We start from the raw sequence: 5,084 nt of genomic DNA, 5'->3' as shown, positions 1-5,084 counted from the left end.
CTAATGACATGGCAATTGGCTACTAAACTATTCACTGCTAGTATTAGTGGAGAGAAATGGTACGCCTGTGCGTAAGGAAAATGAATGCAACACAATTATAGTAATCAGTCATTAGTGAAATTGTAGTTCATTATTAATGATTATGTATAATCGGATATTGTAAAAATTAAGTTACAAAATTTTTATTAAAACGTTTCTTACATACCGTTATATTGGCTGGCTGCAAAAATATTCATTGTGGGCTGCATGCGGCCCACAGGGCACAAGTTTGACATGCTTGATTATAAACCATGTAAGGACTTGTGGTTTTGTCCTAAGTTGATGGGAACCATTTGAAGATTTTGATCAGATAAAGATGTGATCTAGTCACATTTTTTAAAAAGATTTGTCTGGTCTTGGTGCTGAGATTAGGGGGAAATAGTAAGAGCCATTAGGAGGCTATTTCAGTAATTCAGGTTGGAGAGAATGTGCTTGTACTAAGGTAGAAGGGTTAGAGAAATCAGAAGTAGATTCCAGATATATTTTGGAGGGAAACATAAAAGATTTGCTGATGGGTTGGATTAAAGCGGTGAGAGAAAGAGAGGACTCAAAGTTGGACTCTAGGTTTTTGTTTCAAAGCAACTGGATCCTAGTGTTAATTACCGAGACCAGGAAGAATGGGAAAGGAGCAGAAGTTGGCGGATTGAAATCAAGAGCTGTGTTTTGGACAAGGTGAGTTTGAAATGTCTATCAGACCCCACGTGGAGAAGTTGAGCAGGCAGCGGGTGTGAATCTGAATCTCAGGGGAATTTCTCGGGCCACCAGCAGATAGCTGGAATGTAAAGCCAATGGATTGGGTGAGGCAATCCATGGAGAGAACGCACTCAGGGAGATGCTGAGGGCTCAGCAGCATTTACATTTTGTGACAAGGGAGAAGATCCAGCAGAGCAGGCCGAAAGGAGGCAGCTAGTAAAATAGGACAGAACCTGGGAGAATTTTGAGTCTCAGAAGCAAAGAAGTAGTTTAATATAACTCCTATCAAGTATCAATGATTTATTTTTATTTACTGACAAAATCATCCTAAAACATATCGGAAAAGCTTAAGGACCACCTAGGATAATGGAGCATCCTGCCACCTCCTTCTTTTTTCACAACTGAAAGGGACATGATAGTTTTATGACCTTGCAAAGTGAAACCTTTCTTGAAAATAAACTGTTTGCTTATGTAAGCATTCTGCCTCCCACTATATAAGCCCTTCAGTTTTATTTGACACATTTGTTTCAGTTTCCTTGCTGATGATTCTTATAGCAAGTTAATAAAACGTAGCACATGCTTGAGAAAATTTTATCTAAAAAATTTTGCTTTTGATATCACAAATTGATCTATTTTATATAAGAATCTATTATGCTATGAAGAAGCATATTAAATCATTGGGCAGGGATGAATTATTCAATAAATGGTGCTGGGACAAATGTCTAGAAATATAAATACTAAATTGATTTCTTGCTGCATTCCACATACCCAAGTAAATTCTAGATTGATTGAAAAGTTAAGTACTTAAAATTCTAACAATAGAAACATTTAAAGAAAATATGGACATCTATTTATAGAAATTGTACAAGGGGGGGGGGATTTCCTAAGCTTAGAAATAGCAGAAGAAATTACAGCGTAAAAGACCAGCAGATTTGCATCTGTAAAAATGAAAAATTCTGTGCACATAAGATTCTGAGGTAAATATTAAAATGGGAAAATGTTTTCAATAAGATGTCAGAGTTAATATATTTTCTATAAAAAGAGCTCACACAAGCAAACTGATAAGAAAAGCAGTAGGGCCCGATTGATAACTGGTTAATAGAATATTCATAAAAGAGATTATTACCCCAAAGAGAGAACTCAGCTGGTCAAGTCACAAGCAAGCATGTTAATTCTTGATAATAATCAAATAAACAACACAATAAATTGTTGTAAATTCTTCACCAACCCTATCACTAAAGATTCGTTTTAAAAAATCATAATAATATGGTCTTGGAAAGAGTTCAGTGAAGAGAGCCATCTTTTGTTCTGATGATATACTTTTAGATAAGTAATATGAATTTGTATTAGGATCCTTTAAAAAAGCCCATATTCAATTGATGACCCAGCATCTCCACTTGTAGACTATCTTAAAGAAATAATCTTGATATGGAGAAAGCTTTTTATTTTTAAAAATATCAAAATATGATTACTTATAATAGTTTCCAAATGGAAATAATATAAAAGTTATGCAGATACAATTGACCTGGAATGGTTAAATTAGAAAAACACCTTCCCAGCTATAACCAGAAATAATTTTTAATGTTATAAAGGAAGTTTTACCATGTACATATCTCTGCCCAGTGGGGCTGTCTTTGTAGCCTTGTCCCCAATCAGTAAGTTACTCTGTCCACCAAAAGAAGAATTTTGCTTCCATCTATGCAATGTGGGCAGAACATAGAGGCCATGGATCAGGGAACACAGAGAACCCAGATGAAAAGAACTAGAAAGCTTCAGGGTCATGCAAATGGAAAGGGAGGTCCCTCTGAAAATAAATAAGCAGCCGTAGGCATCTTTGCAGAGCTTGTTGAAGGAAAACAAAGTCTCCCTGACAGCAAAATTGATAAAGACTGTTATTTTGAGCAAACTCAAAGCGAAGATGGACTTTCTGTAGAGAAATAAGAGTCACAAGAAAATGACTTTCCTGCAAATACTGCATTAGAAAAGAAGATGATCAGCAGCAGAACTCAACAGTCCTGAGGACACGAATAGAGACCTAACTAGAGATGGCTCTCTTTGTCACAAAGCAATGCACATTCATTTATTTACTCATTCCCTCTTTCATTAACTTATTATTTGATTCATTAAATATTTATTGAGAAGCAAATATCTACCAAATATTAAGCAATTGCTGGGGATTACATTAGTGAAAAAGCCAAAGATCTGTCTTCATAGAATGTACATGAGTAGCAAAGCTAGGATGGAAATAATAATGAAGTACTACATAAGTTCAAATGTGGTAAGTGCTGACAAAAATGTTTTTAAATCGGTGAGAGTAAGTAACAGGAGAATCTAACCTAACTCAGAGAGTCAGAGAATCCTTCTTTGAGTTTCTATGAGACTTGAAGTTTTAAATGAAAGTTAGAAGGTGAAAAAAAATTAGCTAGGGTAAGAATTCCTTATTGGAGAAGGAACCAGATTGTGGTTTACTGAATATAGAAAACTGAACATATGTTTTCTATAGAGTTAAATTAAGTGTAATTATAGTTTTTGTTCCATTGTACGGATTTCATCACATTCAACAGATTCCGTGATTTTTATAAAGATCTAAATTATTCTTTTGGATTTTCAGTGGGCCCTTTTCATCTATTCAGTCAAGATTCTGGTGTTTAGCAACACTTCTATCTGGGTATTCTAACCATTACCAAACCATGACCATTTAATATAGGCATTTCAAGGTCATACCTTCATTTAAAACAAGTCTTCAGTGCCTGTTGTGTGCTAAGCTCTATTTTTGCTGGAGTTACAGGGGAAAGGAAGACAGACAAGGTCCCTGACCTTATGGAGTTTACATTCTAGTATAACTCTAATTCTGTTTCAAATATTCTAATTGATTCCCAACAGCAATATGTAGAAACGACCACTTTATTGCCTTCTCATCAGCATTGGGTATTGTCATTGCTTGCTTTTATAATGAAGAAACATACAAATAATTTAATGCATTGTTATGGGTTGAATTGTGTACCCCCTCCCCCCCCCCAAAAAAAAGATATGTTGAAGTCCTAACCCCCAGTACCTAAGAATGTGACCTTATTTCGAAATAGGATTTCTGTGGATGTAATTAGTTAAGATGAGGTCATCATGGTGGCCCTAACCCGGTACGACTGGTGCCCTTATAAAAAGGGAAACTCGGACACAGACGCACACACAGGGAGGAGGCCATGTGCAGATGAAGACAGAGACAGAGACGGTGCAACAAGTCAGGGATCACCAACATTTGCCAAAACCACCAGAAAGTAGGAGAGAGGCATGGAACAGAGTCCTCCTCACAGCACTCAGAAGGAACCAACCCCGGCACCGTGATCTCAGACTTCTAGCCGCCACCACTGTGAGACGATGGATTTCTGTTGTGTAAGCAACCCAGTCTGTAAGTTTTGTCATGGCAGGAGTCAGAGAACTTGATTTTGTTCAATCCAGAAAAGTTTGTGAACAAACCACTACAGGCATATTTCTTACTTTGGGTTCCCCTGAGGCAGAGATTGAGAAAAGAACTTGCTGCTAATTAATCTTTGACACTTGTGCTCTCAGAAGTTACACAACGTTTTCTCTTATTTTCTCAGTGGATTTAGACATAAAAAATAACCAGACAAACCAAAGGCCTTCAGTGAACAATAAAGTCTCCATCACAGCTTAAGTTTCATTCACTGCATGGTAAACCTGCCTTTCACGGTGCTAAATGAATGATCTAAACCAGGGGTGGGGAACATCCAGCCCACTGGCTGTATAAGGCCTATGAAATCATTTGGTCTGGCCCTGCCAAGGCATTAGGGGTGAGTTAATTAAATGTTTGACCAAATAGATATAGCAGGCTAATTTTTAAGTTGATAATTTTGTATGGCCTGAGAATCTATATATATAAAAGCCTAAGCAACTGGCTGGTAGCTATGATGTGTACTGACCACCAGGGGACAGACGCTCAATGCAGGAGCTGCTGAGCTACGGTGACTTGGCACCTGTGGTTCTCGGGTGACGCACATGGAACCAGAGAGGAGGGAGCCCAATTCCAGGGGGTGTCACCCACAATCTGGGACCCCTTGGGGTATATCGGAGAGCTGATTTCAGCCCGATCCCTGCAGGCCAGGCCGAGGGACCCCATGGGTGCACGAATCCATGCACTAGGCCTCCAGTGATGTTATAAATGTCCAAATGGCCCTTTGCAGAAGAAAGGTTCCCCACCCCTGATCTAAAGCTTCATCACAGGTCTGTCTGTCCTTTATACATTTAATTTTTGATCATTTTTACTTTGGCAGCAGGAAATAAAGTTTAGACAATCCCTCTGGGGCACACTGTAGGCTGTGATGAAATGGAAAGAG

The sequence above is a fragment of the Myotis davidii genome, unplaced genomic scaffold, assembly GCF_000327345.1.
Source record: "Myotis davidii unplaced genomic scaffold, ASM32734v1 scaffold252, whole genome shotgun sequence".
NCBI classification, from domain to species: Eukaryota; Metazoa; Chordata; class Mammalia; order Chiroptera; family Vespertilionidae; genus Myotis; species Myotis davidii.
This window is presented reverse-complemented; position numbering follows the sequence as displayed.